This window comes from Bos grunniens, chromosome 7, assembly GCF_055505025.1.
Source record: "Bos grunniens cultivar Pamir isolate PY7600 chromosome 7, Bosgru_T2T1.0, whole genome shotgun sequence".
In the NCBI taxonomy this organism is placed as follows: Eukaryota; Metazoa; Chordata; class Mammalia; order Artiodactyla; family Bovidae; genus Bos; species Bos grunniens.
In genome coordinates this window covers 17,412,450-17,433,309 of record NC_141171.1, presented here as the reverse complement: position 1 = coordinate 17,433,309, position 20,860 = coordinate 17,412,450, and the positions used below count along the sequence as shown (strand labels likewise).

General features: G+C 42.9%; 2 pseudogenes across 2 annotated transcripts; both read right to left on the bottom strand.

Annotated features, from left to right (window-relative positions):
• Positions 1-1,053: 1,053 nt before the first annotated feature.
• Positions 1,054-19,983, bottom strand: LOC147368700 (methyl-CpG-binding domain protein 3-like 2B; annotated as a pseudogene). The gene is made up of 4 exons (XR_015166754.1): positions 19,864-19,983; positions 16,225-16,435; positions 5,451-5,576; positions 1,054-2,609 (listed from the first exon to the last, which is right to left on the bottom strand). The product of XR_015166754.1 is annotated as a methyl-CpG-binding domain protein 3-like 2B (transcript).
• LOC147368699 (heterogeneous nuclear ribonucleoproteins A2/B1 pseudogene) lies at positions 16,707-19,995 on the bottom strand (annotated as a pseudogene). Its single transcript, XR_015166752.1, has 2 exons — positions 19,864-19,995; positions 16,707-18,579 (listed from the first exon to the last, which is right to left on the bottom strand). The product of XR_015166752.1 is annotated as a heterogeneous nuclear ribonucleoproteins A2/B1 pseudogene (transcript).
• Positions 19,996-20,860: the final 865 nt, after the last annotated feature.

The following is a 20,860-nucleotide window of genomic DNA, read 5'->3' as shown; positions in this document are numbered from 1 at the left end:
TCCACATGATTGCTGTAAAGGCAGCTGCTGCATTAGCAGGAAGTGTCACCAGAGAAGGAGGTCTTGATGCGGGAGCCCAGAGGAGGATGGAATGTGCCCTGGGGCCATCCAGGCCAGCTTTCCAGAGCACCAGGTTGTTTTCAGCTTGCTGCCTCTGTGCTGGATGAGAGAGCAAGAAAGTCTGTGCATCTGCTCTTCAAGAATGGAGTCTAGGGCTTCCCTGGTGGTGCAGTGGTTAAGAATCTGCCTTGCAATGCATGGGACATCAGTTCAAGTCCTGGTCTGGCAAGATCCCACAATGCTGTGGGGCATCTGAACTGGTGTACCACAACTGAGCCAGTGCTCGAGAGCCCAAACCCACAACCCACATCTCCTAAGACCAAGTGCTGCCACTACTGAAGCCTGCACACCCTCAAGCTTGTTCCCCCCAACAAGAGAAGGCACTGCAATGAGAAGCCCTTGAACCACAACCAGAAAGTAGCTCCTGTTCACAACTAGAGGAAGCCCACACCCAGTAATGAAGACCCAGCACAGGCAAAAATAAAATAAATTTAAAAAAAAAGAATGGAGTCTCAATTTCTTCTAGTGCTTGTTTTATTGAATAAGTTGTTTCTAAGTAAAATGAATCATTTAATGAATAATTGTTTGTTAAACAATTACAAAATTATGATGTATCCCACACTGTGAGGTGGAAAAATTGCAATGACTCCAGACCTATTTCAGGGCAAAACAATAAGTTTGCTGGCAAGTCATTTTCCACATCAAATGTTTTTAGAGAATATGTTCCTTCTTAATAATCTAATGTTAAATCTAATTTTTAAAAATAGCCACAAATTTTTAGGCAAACATAATTGCTAATCAGCATTAAGTGCTAATTAAATTTACATTAAAATGTCTTAACGTTTGATCTAACATTTAGCACAAAATGAAACAAGGATGTAGCTTACATTAGAATGAGGTGTAAAAGCAAGCTAAATAAAATAAGATTTCTACAGAGCTAGTTGACATTAAAAATATAATTTCTTTAAAAACACAAATACTACATGATATCACTTATATGTGGAAGTGAAAAAATTACACAGATGAATTTATTTGGAAAACAGAAACACAGCCACAAACATAGAAAAGAGATCTGTGGTGGCCAAGGGGGACAGAGAGGGGGAGGGATGGATTGGGAGCTTGGGCATCCCTGGTGGCTCACACGGTAAAGAATCTGCCTGCAATGTGGGAGACCTAGGTTAGATCCCCGGTTTGGGAAGATCCCCTGCAGGAGGGCATGGCAACCCACTCCAGTATTCTTGCCTGGGGAATTCCCATAGACAGAAGGCCGGCAGGCTACAGCGCATGGGATCACAAAGAGTCAAACAGGACTGCGTGACTAAGCACAGCACAGCACAGATGCAAACTAGTACATATAGGATGGATAAACAAGGTCTTACTGTATAGCACAGGGAATTGTATTTGATAACCTGTAATAAACCATAGTGAAAAAGAATATTAATATATATGTATAAGTGAATCACCTTGCCATACATCAGAAATTAGCACAACATTGTGGATCAACTATACTTCAGTGAAATTTATATATATATATATATAAAATCTCTTTAGGGTAGACATTTCTTCCTTGAGTGTAAACAATGTAAGAAAACATATAAAACACTAAATAATCCTTCAGGCTAGATAACCTCTGTAGAATTTAATATAAAAGTCAATTTTAAAAATCACAGTAAATAGAAATTGAGGTGCACAAGGACAAGCAAAAATCTTTTTTCTTGTCACGTGAAACCCAACCTCTTACCCACAGAAACATTTCCTCATCTCACATTTGTCAAACAAAAGGGTTTAACAGAGTGCAGTGTTAATATAACAAAGCATCTCAATCCAGATCAAGAAACAGGGCTGACATTCAAGGATGCAAGTATCATGGAGGGCTGTCCCTCCCCCCTCCCCCCCATAAACTACCTCCCAAGGGCCACACATCATTCAGCCTCTCCAGGACGATTTTCTCCTATTTTTTAATCTAGCTCTCAAGTCTCCTGGCTTTCTCTGCCTCCCTGGCAAGCCTGTCTGCCCTCCAGGCCATAGCCAATCTCTTCCTTGCTCTCTTCACTTTCTGAGACTGCTGATGAATATCTCTATCTGTTACTGGTTGTCTGCAGAGGGTGTGTGGGAGGAAGAGCTCCAATCCTGGGTCCAGCTCTGCCCCATCTGAAGACTGGGCAAGGATGGGCTCAGGGTTGGTGTGCAGAGACCAGGCACCAACATGGCCCAGGGATTCACCCACACTAAGTTGGGCAAAGATCCTGCAAACATTTGCGCTGTCCATGGTCCTGAAAGGTTCTCCTACTGGGCTGTAGGCCTGAAGACCCTGCAGTCTCCTGAATGCGCAGACTTGCTGGGGGCTTTTCCAAGGTCCCCTCGCATTGACGATGTCTGACCACATTGCCAGGATGTGGGGTTATCCTTGTGACTGGTCTCTGGAAAATGCAGCTGGTCAGCCTTATAGGAAGTGCAGTTTCATCACAGTGGCTCTGCTCTGACTTGTCTAAATAGTATTGTCTTTTCTTCTCCAATGTCTGAGGCATCATATTACTTTTGAGCTTCTCCTTTAAAAGCAAAATGAAATTTTACTTTGAATAAAAAGAGAAGATGATTAGATAAGGGGAGCGGGTAATGAAATGACTGCCAGTCATGGAGAATATTCTCATAGCATTTGGGTAACCACCCTCCTCCTCTCTCCCTGCTGAAGTGAACTGCAAATTACATTGTGTATCACAGGCACTCACAAGGTTGTTATAACTCTGACTTCTGAATCTAAACCCAAGTGGATCCAGGAAGAGACCCACAATGTGATTTCTGGCTTCTTAACTACACCAATCCTGCTACTGCAGGCACCAGACACAGAGAACTGAATCCTGGGGCATCAGCCAGATGGAACTCAAGGACAGAAAGCTCCAGATCATCACCCAGTACCAATTCCAGACTTGCCCCTCCACCATCCTCTTAGAGGATGTTTTCACCTTCCAGTCTCTGTCACTGTCAACCACACACATGCTGATAACCCCAAATCCACCAACATTCAGATGAAGAGATCACAGGGTTCTTTGACTCCCAAGACATTACACCTTCACTTCTACCCCAACTCCCTTCTTCACTCAAGTATTCCCCTGAACCATACTCTCATCACCAAGCTCCCTTTTCCCACTGTAAATAACCATTTTTACTCCCTGACTCTCTTCCTCCCCTCCTCCTAATCCTCTCTCCCCTATCTCACTTAATGATCAATGCTTCTTAGAAGTTGGTTCTGTTCTCACATCTGTTCTACATCTTCACCTTCTTCCAGGCAATCCCATCCATTTCCCTGGCTTCAGATACCATTCATGAACTAGAAATGCTCACAGATTCACCCATCTGGCTTCAGCCTCAAGACCCAAATATCCGTCTGCCCACCCACCACATCAGTGATATTTGTGACTCAACTCTCACTGGGCAGGTCCCAAGTTGAACCAATTACTTTTCCAAATACATCACCCATATCTCAGTGTCCCCTAAACTTACTTTTTGATATTAATACCCTATGCCACTGAGTGTCATTCTGAACTCCCTGCCACTCCATGCTTCTATCAGTTAACCCTCCATTTTCCTTTTTGAGGGCTTCCCTGGATAACTTAAAGTGATTTTACAAAAGGAAAAAAAAGATACAAAGGATTGCTTTTGACATCAATATGGATTCCTCACTCACCAGAAGAGGCTGGCTTGGAACACTCATTGGTGTGGCTCAGTAGGTAAAGAATCTGCCTGCAATGTGGGAGACCCAGATTCAATCCCTGGGCAGGGAGGATCCCCCAGAGAAGGGAACAGCTACCCACTTCAGTATACATGCCTGGAGAAGTTCATGGACAAAGGAGCCTGGCAGCTACAGTCCAAGTGTTCACAAGGAGTTGGATATGACTGAGTGACTGACTAACACTTTCACTTTTCCTTTCTGAATCCACCTAAAAGTTTCAGCTTTTGAAATAATTCTTGAGTATCTTTCAATTTTCATCATAATACCATTTCCAGAGAGTGAATTTTTCCATTTTTAAATCTTATGTACTATTATTTTGTGTGTATGTAGATTTTCTTACTAAGTTGGATACTCAATAATGAGATGAATAATGGGAACTTTAATGTTTATTACTTATTGCTTTGCTCTTTGAAGGTGCTCAGATATCTTTTTGAAAGAAATTCTGCAAACTCAACTGAGAAAAAGCTTTCTAAATTTTTCAAACAAATTTACCCAACTACAAAGCATAAAATGACATAATCTCTTTTGTAGTAAACTTCGATAAATTGTCACTAAGATTTTAAGCTCTTTGTGCCTGTAGTCCATTTTAAGACTCTACTCACAATAATCTTTTTAAACTGTAAACCTAATAAGTGCACAGTTCCTCACAAATCTCTCATTTCTGTCCTCAGATTTTTTAAGGAAAAACAAGTCTCATTTCATTCTTTTTGTCATGCCATAATTATTAATTCTACTCCTTTTGTGAGTCAAAATGTCCCAGTTTGGTGGGGAGATTACTGCTGCTTCTGCTGTTTAGTCACTAAGTCATGTCTGACTCTTTGTGACCCCATAGACTGTAACCTGACCCGCTCCTCTGTCCATGCAGTTTTCCAGGCAAGAATACTGGAGTAGGTTGCCATTTATTATGCCAGAAGATTTTCCTGGCCCAGGGCTTGAACCCATGTCTTCTGCTTGAAAGGCAGAATCTTAACTCCTGAGCCACCTGGGAAGCCTAGGGAAATCATTAGATCCTCTGATTTATAGAGCACTTATTATATACCAAGCTGTGTATTCAAACTCCTGACTCAGAATTTCAAACAATTTCACTTCTCTAGTTTATTTTAATCTTGGTAAGAGGAAAAAATTAATAGAGCAATGAGCATTTAATGCAGTGTTGGGTATAATTTGGAGCTGTGATAAACAATAAGACCAACTCAAGAGACAGAGAGAAAAAGCAGATGGGATGGAGGAAAAGAGGTCAGAAGGAATAGACAGAGAAAGAAATTAACTGTAGTGATGAATGATGAGATTAGAGAACTAAGGACATATTTGAGCAAAGAATTTAATTAAAAAAAAAAAAAAGACCAAATGCATTATGCGTAAAGAATTTTCCAGAGCAGAGAACAGTTTAAACACTCTAAAGTCAAAAGGCATTTCCACTTCCTAGTAAATTTGATCAAAAAGGAAAACACATTTTGTCTATTATTCTAAGAAAACCTTATATACAAAAATATACAAAATCTTAAATATGTCTTAACAAACATTAACCCCTAGGAAATAACGTTCAAAAAAATATCTTATTGTGTTAACAATTACCATTTGCTGACTTAAAGTGATTTTACAAAAGGAAAAGAAAGATAAAATTTGCCACTTTTGACATCAATATGGACTTCTCACTCACCAGAAGAGGCTGGCTTGGAACACTCATTGGTGTGGCTTCTCCCATCTTTGGAAATTGTCCTCTGACCTACTCACTACTCAGATGCAGGCAGTCTGTGATTTGCTGGAAAACATGCTTCTGATCCCCCTTTTATGGAGAGAGTGAGTAATTCAATCAGTGGATAATCCAAAGAAGATATCTTATCTCACACCATTGGGATTGAAAAGATTTTTAAATCACATTCAACAATACACTAAAAAGATCATACACCATTATAAACTAGGACTTATTCTGAAGATGCAAACCATTCACAAATCATTCAATATGATCCACCACATTATCAAAACAAATGATAAAAATCACATGATCACCTCAATAGATGCAGAAAAAGCATTTGATGAAATTTAACTCATAGAGACCATTATACCAGCTCCTTTAAAAATCTAAGCATAGAACCACCACATGACCTAACAATCCCACTCCTGGGTGTATACCCTGAGAAAATCATAATTCAAAAAGACACATGTACCCCAGTGCTCACTGCATCACTATTTCAATAGCCGGAACATGGAAGCAGGCTAAATGTCCATTGACAGATGAGTGGATAAAGACAATGTGGCACAGTGGAATATTACTGAGACATAAAAGGGAACAAAACTGGGTCATTTGTAGCAAAGTAGATGGGAACAACAGAAGATGAGATGCTTACATAAAATCACCAACTCAATGGACAGGAGTTTGAGTAAACTCCGGGAGTTGGTGATGGACAGGGAGGCCCGGCATGCTGCAGTCCATGGGGTTGCAAAGAGTCAGACACGACTGGGTGACTGAACTGAACTAAACTGAAATGGACCTAGAGTCTGTCATACTGAGTGAAGAAAGAGAAAAACAAATATGTCAGAAAGAAAAAAAACAAATATCATATATTAATGAATATATGTGGGATCTAGAAAAATGTCACTGATTTGCCGTGCTTAGTCGCTCAGTGTTGTCTAATTTGCAGAGCAGGAGTAGAGACGCGGATACAGAAAATGGATGTATGAACACAGTGGGGGAAGAATGAAGGGGAGAGTGAGAAGTTGGGATAGTAGAAATGACATATATACACTATCGTGTGTAAAATAGATAGCTAGTAGGAAGCTGCTGTGGCTTCCCTGGTAACTCAGCTGGTAAAGAATCCGCCTGCAATGCAGTAGACCCTGGTTCGATTCCTGGGTTGGAAAGATCCCCTGGAGAAGGAATAGGCTACCCATTCCAGTATCCTTGGGCTTTCCTGGTGGCTCAGCTGGTAAAGAATAAGCCTGCAATGCAGCAGACCTGGGTTCGATCCCTGGGTTGGGAAGATCCCCTGGAGGAGTGCATGACAACCCATTCCAGTATTCTTGCCTGGAGACCCCCATGGACAGAGGACCCTGGCAGGCTACAGAGCATGGGGTTGCAAAGGGTCGGACAACACTGAGCGATTAAGCACAGCAGAGGAAGCTGCTGTATAACACAGGGAGCTCAGCTTGGTGCTCTGTGATGACTTAAAGGGGTGGGAGGGACGCTCAAGAGGGAGGGGATATATGTATATATATACCTGATTCACTTCGTTGTACAGAAGAAACTAATACAACATTGTAAAGCAATTATACTCCAATTTTTTTTAAGTTTGTAAAAAAAGATGTGCGTGCAAGCTCAGTCATGTCCAACTCTTTGTGACCCCATGGACTGCAGTGCACCAGGCTTCCTGTGCATGGGATTTCCCAAGGCAAGAATACTGGAGTGGGTTGCCATTCCCTTCTCCAGGGGATCTTCCTGACCCAGGAATCAAACCTGAGTCTCTTATGTCTCCCACATTGGCAGGCAGGTTCTTTACCACTAGCGCTATCTGGGAAGCCCTTGTAAAGAAAGATAACAAAAAAACTGTGTCATTAGAAAAATATTTTGAGAACATTTTTGATGAAACATGGTAGAAAAAAAAAGATATGACAACAGAAGGGAAATGTGGGATAAAGAACAAAGTTCTTTTTAATTGTGACACATTAAAAGATTTAATGCTGAGTGCTTGGCACCAGAATTGTAAACAAACAGAGCACAGAACATCAGGCTGAGTGCATGCATGCTAAGCCACTTCAGTCATGTCTGATTATTTGTGACCCCATGGACTGTAGCCTGCCAGCCTTCTCTGTCCATGGGATTCTTCAAGCAAGAATATGGAATGGATTGCCTCCCCCAGGGGATCTTCTCCACCCTGGAGAGAAACATGTAAAAAAGAAAAAGACACGACATTCTAATCTAAGTCACAACCTAGAGACCTTAAAAGTAGCTGTTACATGAGATAGAAACTTGAAGACTTCTGTATTGCAACAAAACATAAAATATAAAGTGTAGAAGGGTTATAGTGCTTTTCTTTGCTAAAATATAACAATATTGAATGACTTGAATTCTCCATCAATACTGCACAATTCCAATCATCTTAACAGTAGGATTCATTAGGTTTCCATCATCTGGCAGATATATAGATAGAATGTGAAGTCAAGTGGGCCTTAGAAAGCATCACTACGAACAAAGCTAGTGGAGGTGATGGAATTCCAGTGGAGCTATTTCAAATCCTGAAAGATGATGCTGTGAAAGTGCTGCACTCAATATGCCAGCAAATTTGGAAAACTCAGCAGTGGCCACAGGACTGGAAAAGGTCAGTTTTCATTCCAATCCCAAAGAAAGGCAATGCCAAAGAATGCTCAAACTACCACACAATTGCACTCATCTAACATGTTAGTAAAGTAATGCTCAAAATTCTTGAAGCCAGGCTTCACCAATATGTGAACCGTGAACTTCCTGATGTTCAAACTGGTTTTAGAAAAGGCAGAAGAACCAGAGAACAAATTGCCAACATCCGCTGGATCATCGAAAAAGCAAGAGAATTCCAGAAAAACATCTATTTCTGCTTTACTGACTATGCCAAAGCCTTTGACTGTGTGGATCACAATAAACTGTGGAAAATCCTGAAAGAGATGGGAATACCAGACCACCTGATCTGCCTCTTGAGAAACCTCTATGCAGGTCAGGAAGCAACAGTTAGAACTGGACATGGAACAACAGACTGGTTCCAAATAGGAAAAGGAGGACGTCAAGGCTGTATATTGTCACCCTGCTTATTTAACTTCTATGCAGAGTACATCATGAGAAACGCTGGCTGGAAGAAGCATAAGCTGGAATCAAGATTGCCAGGAGAAATATCAATAACCTCAGGTATGCAGATGACACCACCCTTATGGCAGAAAGTGAAGAGGAACTAAAAAGCCTCTTGATGAAAGTGAAAGAGGAGAGTCAAAAAGTTGACTTAAAGCTCAACATTCAGAAAATGAAGATCATGGCATCCGGTCCCATCACTTCATAGGAAATAGATGGGGAAACAGTGGAAAAAGTGTCAGACTTTATTTTGGGGGGCTCCAAAATCACTGCAGATGGTGACTGCAGCCATGAAATTAAAAGACGCTTACTCCTTGGAAGAAAAGTTATGACCAACCTAGATAGCATATTCAAAAGCAGAGACATCACTTTGCCAACAAAGGTCTGACTAGTCAAGGCTATGGTTTTTCCTGTGGTCATGTATGGATGTGAGAGTTAGACTGTGAAGAAGGCTGAGCGCCGAAGAATTGATGCTTTTGAACTGTGGTGTTGGAGAAGACTCTTGAGAGTCCCTTGGACTGTAAGGAGATCCAACCAGTCCATTCTGAAGGAGATCAACCCTCGGATTTCTTTGGAAGGGATGATGTTAAAGCTGAAACTCCAGTACTTTGGCCACCTCATGCGAAGGGTTGACTTATTGGAAAAGACTCTGATGCTGGGAGGGATTGGGGGCAGGAGGAGAAGGGGACGACAGAGGATGAGATGGATGGATGGCATCACTGACTTGACGGATGTGAGTCTGGGTGAACTCCGGGAGTTGGTGATGGACAGGGAGACCTGGCGTGCTGTGATTCATGGGGTCGCAAAGAGTCGGACACAACTGAGTGACTGAACTGAATTGAACTGATGAATAAGCTAACTTTAAAATAGACTTCTCTTGCTCAGGAACTTACTGAAGGGTTTACAACATCAAAGTAGTGTTTAAAACAAGAGAGAAATAAAGGACATGGGACTTGAGAACCCATAATAAAACATACATGTGTTTGTGGGTACCAAGCTTGTATCTGAAAGGACAGAGAGAGAGAGAGAGGCCAGGAGCAGTTTTTGGCTCTAAGAAGAGAGAATGGATACCTGGGGAAATAAATTCACAGATTAAGAATCCACATCCTTGGTGACATCACTGAGCCAGCCTAGACCCACCATATGCTGAAGATTCAGGCTCCAGGCTGACTGTGTCTTGTCTTACCTGTAGCTAAATGCCTTCTTCCTGTGTTATGAATACAGAATCTTAATCTTGTATCTGAGTATTACATCACAGGCAGTCTGTCTACACAGTGACAACAAAGGTGATCGTGTTAAAAACAGGCCAAAAATGAAGAATTTCTGAAACTGAAACACCGAGTCTTTGCTTTTTCCCCAGATGCAGAGCAGCCTAATGGTCTGTATCCAGCACCCAGCCTAAGAGTATCCAAACAGCGAGAGAAATCACTGCCTCCCTCCCCAAGGACTTGACCATCCTGAATTTGATGATTCTCTGGGGATGTCACCGACTTGTTCATCTCCCTCCTCCTGTGCTTCCTCTGCTCCTTACTCTTTATCAGTCGTCCCCACACAGCCACCTCCATCCTCCAACAGACCACATTTGGAGCTGTGTTCACTGTGGCTGTGGTCACTGTTTTGGCCAAAATCGTCCCTGTGATCTTGGCATTCAAGGCCAGGAAACCAGGAAGAACCATGAGGCGATTGCTCTTAACAGGACCTGCTATGTCTTTCCCATGTACTCCATGATCCAGGTGATCATCTGTGGAGTCTGGCTGGGAGCCTCTCCCCCTTTCCTTGAGATGGACACTCACTCTGAGCCCAAGGAGCTCTTCATCCTGTGCAACAAGGGCTCGGTCACTGCCTTCTACTGTGTCCTGGGCTACCTGGGCTCCTTAGCCCTGGGGACCTTGTCCTTGGCTTTCCTGGCCAGGAACCTGCCTGACACCTTCAGTGAAGCCAAGTTCCTGACCTTCAGCAGGCTGGTGCTCCTCAGTGTCTGGGTCACCTTCCTCCCTATCTGCCACAGCACCAAGGGCAAGGTCATGGTGGCCATGGAGATCGTCTCCATCTTGGCCTCCAGTGCTGGGCTCCTAGGCTGCATCTTTGCCCCAAAGTACTACATTGTTCTTATAAGAACTGATAAAAACTCTTTGAAAAGTTTAAAGAATAAGTTGAGTTCCAAGGGAAATAAACATTCTTGGGTTTTATCTCATGAGTCTCTATCACATTTTTAGAATTTTGAACAACAAAATGTTTAAATATTATATATAATTTATAATATCTGAGTGCATTACATCAAATTTACTATTATATCAAATGTTCATTCAGATATCAAAAAGCAACCAAAATTGCTTTACCTCTATTTATCAGTGGGTTCTGCTCTCTTTTTCAGAATGTTTGTGTAGAACTGCACTGTCATCAAGACTCACACATAGGTTTTCTCTCAGACTAATGGCAACCCGTAGGTTTTCTGCCTCAGACTAATAGCAAAAGCTATTGAATCTAACCATTTCTTCCATTATTAAATATGCACAGCCTCTATTTTTCCAGCCTCTCCTCTATCCTAGTAAAAGGTATCTCATAACTAAGAACTTTTCAGAGCATTCTTTGTTGTATCTCCTCCTACTACTTCCTGTTTCCGGAAGAACACAGTGCCCAAAATGTCTTTCCTGTACCTTGTAAGAAATATCTGTATATTTCAGTTCAGTTCAGTCGCTCAGTCATGTCCGACTCTTTGTGACACCATGAATCGCAGCACGCCAGGTCTCCCTGTCCATCACCAACTCCTGGAGTTCACTCAGACTCATGTCCATCGAGTCAGTGGTGCCATCCAGCCATCTCATCCTCTGTCGTCCCCTTCTCCTCTTGCCCCCAATCCCTCCCAGCATCAGAGTCTTTTCTATTGAGTCAACTCTTCGCATGAGGTGGCCAAAGTACTGGAGTTTCAGCTTTAACATCATTCCTTCCAAAGAAATCCGAGGGTTGATCTCCTTCAGAATGGACTGGTTGGATCTCCTTGCAGTCCAAGGGACTCTCAAGAGTCTTCTCCAACACCACAGTTCAAAAGCATCAATTCTTCGGTGCTCAGCCTTCTTCACAGTCCAACTCTCACATCCATACATGACCACAGGAAAAACCATAGCCTTGACTAGACGGACCTTTGTTGGCAATGTAATGTTTCTGCCTTTGAATATGCTATCTAGGTTGGTCATAAGTTTCCTTCCAAGGAGTAAGCGTCTTTTAATTTCATGGCTGCAGTCACCATCTGCAGTGATTTTGGAGCCCCCCAAATAAAGTCTGATACTGTTTCCACTGTTTCCCCATCTATTTCCCATTAAGTGATGGGACCAGATGCCATGATCTTCCTTTTCTGAATGTTGAGCTTCAAGCCAACTTTTTCACTCTCCTCTTTCACTTTCATCAAGAGGCTTTTTAGTTCCTCTTCACTTTCTGCCATAAGCGTGGTGTCATCTGCATATCTGAGGTTAGTGATATTTCTCCCAGCAATCTGGATTCCACTTGTGTTTCTTCCAGCCAGCGTTTCTCATGATGTACTCTGCATAGAAGTTAAATAAGCAGGCTGACAATATACAGACTTGACGTACTCCTTTTCCTCTTTGGAACCAGTCTGTTGTTCCATGTCCAGTTCTAACTCTTGCTTCCTGACCTGCATACAAATTTCTCAAGAGGCAGATCAGGTGGTCTGGTATTCCCATCTCTTGAAGAATTTTCCACAGTTTATTGTGATTCACACAGTCAAAGGCTTTGGCATAGTCAATAAAGCAGAAATAGATGTTTTTCTGGAATTCTCTTGCTTTTTCCATGATCCAGCGGATGTTGGCAATTTGATCTCTGGTTCCTCTGCCTTTTCTAAAACCAGCTTGAACATCTTAAAGTTCACTGTTCACATATTGGTGAAGCCTGGCTTGGAGAATTTTGAGCATTACTTTACTAGCATGTGAGATGAGTGCAATTGTGCAGTAGTTTGAGCATTCTTTGGCATTGCCTTTCTTTGGGATTGGAATGAAAACTGGAAAACCTTTTCCAGTCCTGTGGCCACTGCTGAGTTTTCCAAATTTGCTGGCATATTGAGTGCAGCACTTTCACAGCATCATCTTTCAGGATTTGAAATAGCTCAACTGGAATTCCATCACCTCCACTTGCTTTGTTCGTAGTGATGCTTTCTAAGGCCCACTTGACTTCACATTCCAGGATGTCTGGCTCTAGGTGAGTGATCACACCATCGTGATTATCTTGGACTTGATCTTTTTTGTACAGTTCTTCTGTGTATTCTTGCCACCTCTTCTTAATATCTTCTGCTTCTGATAGGTCCATACCATTTCTGTCCTTTATTGAGCCCATCTTTGCATGAAATATTCCCTTGGTATCTCTAATTTTCTTGAAGAGATCTCTAGTCTTTTCCATTCTGTTGTTTTGCTCTATTTCTTTGCATGATTGCTGAGGAAAGCTTTCATATCTCTTCTTGCTATTCTTTGGAACTCTGCATTCAGATGCTTATATCTTTCCTTTTCTCCTTTGCTTTTCACTTCTTTTCTTTTCACAGCTATTTGCAAGGCCTCCCCCAGACAGCCATTTTTCTTTTTTGCATTTCTTTTCCATGGGGATGGTCTTGATCCCTGTCTCCTGTACAGTGTCATGAACCTCAGTCCATAGTTCATCAGGCACTCTATCTATCAGATCTAGTCCCTTAAATCTATTTCTCACTTCCACTGTATAATCATAAGGGATTTGATTTAGTTCATACCTGAATGGTCTAGTGGTTTTCCCTACTTTCTTCAATTTAAGTCTGAATTTGGTAATAAGGAGTTCATGATCTGAGCCACAGTCAGCTCCTGGTCTTATTTTTGTTGACTGTATAGAGCTTCTCCATCTTTGGCTGCAAAGAATATAATCAATCTGATTTCGGTGTTGACCATCTGGTGATGTCCATGTGTAGAGTCTTCTCTTGTGTTATTGGAAAAGGGTGTTTGTTATGACCAGTGCATTTTCTTGGCAAAACTCTATTAGTCTTTGCCCTGTTTCATTCCGTATTCCAAGGCCGAATTTGCCTGTTACTCCAGGTGTTTCTTGACTTCCTACTTTTGCATTCCAGTCCCCTATAATGAAAAGGACATCTTTTTTGGGTGTTAGTTCTAAAAGGTCTTGTAGGTCTTCATAGAACCGTTCAACTTCAGCTTCTTCAGCATTACTGGTTGGGGCATAGACTTGGATTACTGTGATATTGAATGGTTTGCCTTGGAAATGAACAGAGATCATTCTGTCATTTTTGAGATGGCATCCAAGTACTGCATTTCGGACTCTTTTGTTGACCATGATGGCCACTCCATTTCTTCTAAGTGATTCCTGCCCGCAGTAGTAGAGATAATGGTCATCTGAGTTAAATTCACCCATCCAGTCCATTTTAGTTCACTGATTCCTAAAATGTCGATGTTCACTCTTGCCATCTCCTGTTTGACCACTTCCAATTTGCCTTGATTCATGGACCTGACATTCCAGGTTCCTATGCAATATTGCTCTTTATAGCATTGGACCTTGCTTCTATCACCAGTCACATCCACAGCTGGATATTGTTTTTGCTTTGGCTCCATCCCTTCATTCTTTCTGGAGTTATTTCTCCACTGATCTCCAGTAGCATATTGGGCACCTACTGACCTGGGGAGTTCCTCTTTCAGTATCCTATCATTTTGCCTTTTCATACTGTTCATGGGGTTCTCAAGGCAAGAATATTGAAGTGGTTTGCCATTCCCTTCTCCAGTGGACCACATTCTGTCAGATCTCTCCACCATGACCCACCTGTCTTGGGTTGCCCCACGGGTATGGCTTAGTTTCATTGAGTTAGACAAGGCTGGCTCTGGTCCTAGTGTGATTAGATTGACTAGTTTTCTGTGATTATGGTTTCAGTGTGTCTGCCCTCTGATGCCCTCTAGCAACACCTACCGTCTTACTTGGGTTTCTCTTACCTTGGGCATAGGGTATCTCTTCTGGGCTGCTCCAGCAAAGCGCAGCCACTGCTCCTTACCTTGGAAGAGGGGCATCTCCTCACCACCTCCCTTCCTGACCTTCAACGTGGGATAGCTCCTGTAGGCCCTCCTGCGCCTGCGCAGCTCCCGCTCCTTGGACCTGGGGTTGGTCCTCCTGGCCGCCGCCCCTGGCCTCGGACGGGGTAGTTCCTCTCAGCTGCCGCCCCTGACCTCGGACTTGGGTAGCTCTTCTCGGCCGTTCCTGCACGGTCGCAGCCTGGCACTCTCGGCCGCTGCCCCTGACCTCGGACGTGGGGTAACTCCTAATCCTCAGGCTCCTCAGGCCACCCAAATGGTGCGGGTCACAGAGACAAGGATGGGGGAGAGGTTCACTACTACCTCAAGGCCTGGGCCAAGGTCAGTGTGAGGCTCTGCTGAGGGCTCTAGAGCTCTGCAGGACACAGTCCCCAGCCTGATCCCTGGGCACCACCACCCCCTGCCCCGCTCCCAGCTCACCAGCTGGCCATAGGCTGGGTAAGCTGGAGTGCCCCTGGGAGAAGGCCAAGCTCTGCCTGTTACCAAACTCTCCACCTCATGAACACCACTCCACCAACCCTTGGTTGAATGAGCCAAGTAAGAGTCACCCATTGACATCCGTTTGCTTGGGGGAAGGGCCCACTGTGGCGCCAACCAATGACTGAGCAGAACCACTAATGGCCCCACCTTAACCGTTGCTTAGTAACAGGGTGGGGCAAGTAATGGCACTTTGGCCACCTCATGCGAAGAGTTGACTCATTGGAAAAGACTCTGATGCTGGGAGGGATTATGGGCAGGAGGAGAAGGGGACTACAGGGGATGAGATGGCTGGATGGCATCACAGACTCAATGCACGTGAGTCTGAGTGAACTCCGGGAGTTGGTGAGAGACAGGGAGGCCTGGCGTGCTGCGATTCATGGGGTCACAAAGAGTCGGACACGACTGAATGACTGATTTGATCTGATCTGAGCAGCTCCAGGCTAAGGGCTGCACTCAGCGGGCTGCACTCAGTCTTGAGCTGGAGGGGGACCTCTCCCCATCCCCATGGCCTCTGTGACCTACTGCAAAAGCAGTCTGCATGGGTTGCAGGCCAGGGAACATTCCCCTACCAAGGAATCTGAGGGCCAGCTGGGTCCTGGGTGACTGGCTCCTTCAGTATAATGGCTGGGCAGCAGTCTGGGGACTTGGCCCTGAGGAAGCTGCTAGCAGAGATCTTCCTCTTCATCCTGGCCTGGGTACTGGTTGGAGGATCCAGACTGGGTACTGGACAAAGGTTCTTGGGCAGGGTAACAGGCCCCTGCAGGGATCCCCACCTCTTAGGCAGGACATGACCTCAGAGGGTGAAAGCTGTAACTTGGGACCTTATCCTTTCTTGTCAGAACAGAGAATAACATTTGTTTGATGGAGATTTACAAGAACCCCTGGAGAAGGGAATGGCTACCCACTCCAGTATTCTTACCTGGAGAATTCCATGGATTGAGGAGCCTGGTAGGCTACAGTCCATGGGGTCGAAAAGAGTCAGACATGACTGAGTGACTAACACTTGCACTTTACAAGAAAATCATTACCTGAATGTGACCCTGATGTTAAGATCTGACAACAAGAAGTTTGCAACAACTTACCATGCCCCTCTGTCACCTTTCCTGGAAAAGGGCTTTGCTGAAAGCTTTCACAGAGTTTGGAGGGTTTTAAGGCATGAGCCACCCATCTCCTTGCTTGCCTCTGCAATCAATCTTTCCCTGCTACAAACTCCCACATTTTGGTATTATGTGGTCTCACTGTGCTTACAGAGCATGGACTTGTGGTCAGTACAGTTAGCACTGCTGTTGATATCTAGGAAAGATGTTTAGAGAGTAATCTTAAGAATTCTCATTGCACACACAAAAATCTTTTTTTCTTTATCTTTTTAATACTATTTGAGATGATGGATGTTAAATATTATTGTGGTAATCACTGCATGATATAGATGTCATATCATTATGCTACACACTTTCAAAATATATAGTACTGTACATCCATATCTCTTGAAAGTAGAAAAAAATATTACAAAAATAAAAATTTAAAGTACAAAAAGCTATAAATGAAAGCAGACAAACTACAATTGTTTTTCTTTTAGAATTATTTTATTAAATAAAAAATCTACAACTGCTTCATACCTCTATACTCTAAAATTTAATGAATAACATTATTTCTTATTACAACATACTCCTAGCTAATAGCTTTTCAAAACTTGAGTAAAATCTTTAAAAAGTTTTCACATGTCACCTGAAACTTGCAAATTTAATGTTATCAAAGAAGGAATGCTTCTACAATCTCACAAAGACCACGACAACAAAGAAACAGGAAGAAGTTGAGAAACTGTCTCCAAGGCATTTTCTTCTTGGTAGAAAGCCTTCTAAGTCTAAATATAATTTCATTATATGATATAGAATTATTTTCTTTGACCCCTCCAGGAAGAGGACAAGTAACTTGTCTTTTACTAAATATATATATATATATATATATATATATATATATATATTTCATCAAAGTTTTCAAATTCACTTGCATAAAGTTCACAAGTGTCTTTTTATACAGCCTTCCAACCCACCAACAGAATGGCTCTCTGGACCTGTTCTGTTGTCTTCTGCCACATCACTATTTATTCATGACTGAGATAAGAGTTTCCTTAATGTCCTTAATTCAAAAACCTGAAACTGTTTATCTGGGCTCTCATCCTCTGCTATTTAGACAGTTAAGCCCAGGGCAAACAGGAAGAAGCTCAATATCCACTTCTGCCTCCATAACCCCCACTTCCGCCACTGCCTCCTGGGCCATAATTGCCTCCACCATATGGGGCCGCCTTGTTCCTGCCAACGCCGAAGTTTCCATTTCTCATTGGACCATAGTTAGAAGGTTGCTGGTCGTAATTTCCAAAATTATTGCCATAACCACCTCCAGAGAATTCCCACTGGTTGCCATACCCAGGACCTCGACCAGCATATTCTCCACCTCCTCCTCCATAACCAGGGTAACCTCCAAAATTCCCACCTCCAGGTCCTCCTCCATACCCTTGACAGCTATCCCTAGACCTGGGGCCATTTCCATATCCATCAGCTTCTCCTCTAAATTTAGTTCCTGGCCCTCGTCCAAAATTTCCACCCCGACTAGAAGAAACACTAAAATCAAAAGGGTCTCTTTTTCTACTTCTAGAACCTTGGACTTGCTGCATTTCCCATATTGACAAAGCCTTCCTGACTTCTGCATGATGACCATTGATGGCATGGTATTTCTGCAACACTATCTTATCCACAGGATCATAGTCATCAAAAGTCACAAATCCAAAGCCTCTTTTCCTGCCTGACTGCCTATCAGTAATGATCTCAATGGCATCGATTTTTCCATATTTCTCAAAGTACTCTCTAAGATGATGCTCCTCGGTATCTTCCTTAATTCCACCAACGAACAGCTTCTTCAGGGTCCAGTGAGCCCCCCGCTGTCCAGATGCCTCTCTTGGGACGGCACGTCTGGGTTCAAGCACTCTGCCGTCAATGGAATGGGGTCTGGCCGCCATGGCAGCATCCACCTCGGTCACGGATGAAAAGGTGACAAAACCACATCCTCTTGATCGTTGACTGGCAAAGTCCCTCAGGACCACACAGTCTGTGAGTTCTCCCCACTGCTGGTAGTACTTCCTCAGACTTTCTTCTGTGGTTTGAAAGCTCAAGCCGCCAATGAAAAGTTTACGGATTTGTTCGGCCTCTTTCTGTTGCCTTCTCATAGGAACAGATTTCCAGGTTTTCTCCATCACAGACTCGGTTGCTTCAGCCTGATTTCCCATAGCTGAGGGAGATGAGAGAGGTCTCAGGGATGAATGCAGACCAGACATGTCCTGGCTCTGCAGTGGGAACCTCAGGTACCCCAGGAAAATGCCTCTAGGAGCACCTCCACAGGGACCCAGCGATGCTGCTATGGCCTCTAGGCACGTTTCCGCCTTCCTGCAAAACACCATTTCCAAGAGTGACCTTTCCAGACCCAGTCATCAAATTAACAATGCATTTTCTCTATTAGTTTCCAATTGTGAAATGCATGTTTTATCAGCTCTTCATTTTGTGTTGATTTTCTCATTAAATTTGATACTCAGTGGTTTACAATGGCATGCTCACTTAGTCACTTTGCTTTTAGAAGGAGCTCGAATATATTTTTTTGAAAGAAACTATTCAAACTCCCAAAAACACTCTCTGAAGTTTTCTCAAAAAATCAACTTCAGTTATACAATGATATCACCTTTATTGTTATCAATCAACTTTCAGTAGGATTTCAACTCCTTTCTCTGTTAATCCATGTAAGAATCTGATCACCATAATCTACTTAAAATGTAAACCTAATCAGGGTATCCTTTCTTTTACACCTAACACTTCTTTCCTCAGAAGATATATTTAAAGGAGAAAATACAAATATCATTTCATTTCTGTAGTCCCGCCATAATTATTAATATTACCCCTCTCAACATCTAATCGGAGAAGGCAATGGCACCCCACTCCAGTACTCTTGCCTGGAAAATCCCATGGGCGGAGGAGCCTGGTGGGCTGCAGTCCATGGGGTCGCTAAGAGTCAGACATGACTGAGCGACTTCACTTTCACTTTTCACTTTCATGCATTGGAGAAGGAAATGGCAACCCACTCCAGTGTTCTTGCCTGGAGAATCCCAGGGACGGGGGAGCCTGGTGGGCTGCCGTCTATGGGGTCGCACGGAGTCGGACACGACTGAAGCGACTTAGCAGCAGCAGCAACATCTAAGATGCCACAGTTTGGAGGAAAAAAGCACTTGATCCTCCCACTTACAGAGCATCTATTATATGCCAAGTTGTGGACTAAAATCCACGATTCAGAATTTCACTTAACAAAATCATTGCCCCAGTTTATTTGAATCTTGATGAGAGAAAGAATGTTTACTACAGTGTTAGGTACAGTAAAGTGCTGTGATAATAAGGACAACACAGTAACAGAGAAAGATGGAGATATGGGGGAAGAGAAATAAGAAAGAAAAAATATTAATGACAAGTATTAATGATGAAGAGATTGGGAAAGGTCAAACTGATGGCATGTGAAGCAGAGAAGTGAAGTTTTGAAGAGAAAAAGACCAAATACTTTGTGGGTAAAACATTTTTTCAGAGAGAACTATTTAAACAGAGCCTAGGCAAACACTACATCTACCTCACACAGAAAGATTTTACAAAAGACAGAAGTAGACAGACAGATACTCTCTTGCCATCACTCACCAGAAGAGGCCAACTTGGAAATCTGGTCAATGCAGGTTCCTCCAGTTCCAGGAGTTGTCCTCTGACCACTCTTGAGATGCAGTCAGGCTGTGGCTCCCTGAAAAGTCCACTGACTTCTGCCTCTGACTCTCCTTTTATAGAGGAAGAGAGTGGATAACCAAATCAGTAGACAACCCAATCACTAGACAACCCAATCCAGAGGACATGGTCTCTCTCAAATCCAAGGTATTGGAGAGATTCCTAAATCTGTACCCACAAACACAAGAATTTGAGGTTACTGACACCGTCAGATACTACTGTAGATGAAAAAACTCAATACGTTTGGAGGGCTGGTATTTGCAATCTCTATGAACATGTAATGTTTTTCTTTTACTCAGTTGGTAGCCAATATTTTATGTGAATAACCTTTAAAAAGGCATTTTTATACCATATTTCCTTCGCAGTAAGGTGTGTGTGTGTGTGTGTGTGTGTGTGTGTGTGTGTGTTCAGTTGCTCAGTCATGTCCAACTCTTTGCAACCCTATGGACCAGTGACAGAGTTTATTTTCTTGGGCTCCAGAATCACTACAGATGGTGACTGTAGCCATGAAATTAAAAGACACCTGCACCTTGGGGAAAAAAAGCTATGACAAACCTAGACAGCATATTAAAAATCAGAGACATTACTTTGCAGACAAAGGTCCATATAGTCAAAGCAATGGTTTTTTCCCAATAGTCATGTGTGGATGTAAGAGCTAGACCATAAAAAAGGCTGCATGCTGAAGAATTAATGCTTTTGAACTGTGGTGTTGGAGAAGATTCTTGAGAGTCCCTTGAACTGCAAAGAAATCAAATTAGTCAATCCTGAAGGAGATCAATCCTGACTATTCATTGGAAGGACTGATGCTGAAGCTGAAGCTCCAGTACTTTGGCCATCTGATGTGAAGAGCTGAATCCTTAGAAAAGACCCTGATGCTGGGAAAGATTGAGGGCAGGAGAAGGGGGCGACAGAGGATGAG